Raw genomic sequence first — 619 nt, 5'->3', positions numbered from 1 at the left:
AGGCTGTGTATGTATGAATTACCACCGTTTTGCCGCGTTTCTCTATTAACAGTAAAGCTGTGGCTTTAATTCCTTTAGTAACAATGATGCTACCAGCTCCTTGTTGAGAAAGATAATGTAGCTCTTGAGCGATTAAGTTATTTAGTTGATAAAACTGCGGGGCAGCGCTAAAAAGTTTGTTCCTGAATGTCTGAGTTCGGCCGCTGCGTGATCTGTGTGTGTGACTGCACAACATCAAACTGCTTCTGTGTCACACAAATGCTGGCACAGACGTGCATGTTCGGCTAGAGTCGCTTTGAACTCGTGCATCTTCGGAAGCAGAGCTGCGTGGAAAGTTACAAAAAATGTCATGCACACCGCCACGCGAAACGACGTCGTGCGCACTCAAGCCGAACTGCTAAGTCAAAGTTTCTGCTAGTGATTTCTATGGAGAAAAGTCACTTCCCGCCCTCCAGCTGCATTTCACGCTAGGGCTGTGTATCACCAGCAAAGTCACGATACAATACGTATCACGATACAGAGGCCACGATACGATACATATCAAGATACATGACTGCACTGAATTTCACCTCAGCAGAATTTAGAAAAACAGCTGTTTATTAAACACTTCATACTATGG

General features: G+C 44.6%; 1 protein-coding gene across 2 annotated transcripts in view; it reads right to left on the bottom strand.

Moving 5' to 3' along the window:
• Positions 1 to 619, bottom strand: part of LOC107700762 (importin subunit alpha-6-like) — an 11571-nt gene that overhangs the window by 6449 nt on the left and 4503 nt on the right. The window lies entirely within an intron of this gene.

The sequence above is a fragment of the Sinocyclocheilus anshuiensis genome, unplaced genomic scaffold (assembly GCF_001515605.1).
Source record: "Sinocyclocheilus anshuiensis isolate Anshui unplaced genomic scaffold, SAMN03320099.WGS_v1.1 scaffold782, whole genome shotgun sequence".
In the NCBI taxonomy this organism is placed as follows: Eukaryota; Metazoa; Chordata; class Actinopteri; order Cypriniformes; family Cyprinidae; genus Sinocyclocheilus; species Sinocyclocheilus anshuiensis.
The sequence above is the reverse complement of the archived record's forward strand: the minus strand, read 5'-3'. Positions and strand labels throughout refer to the sequence as shown.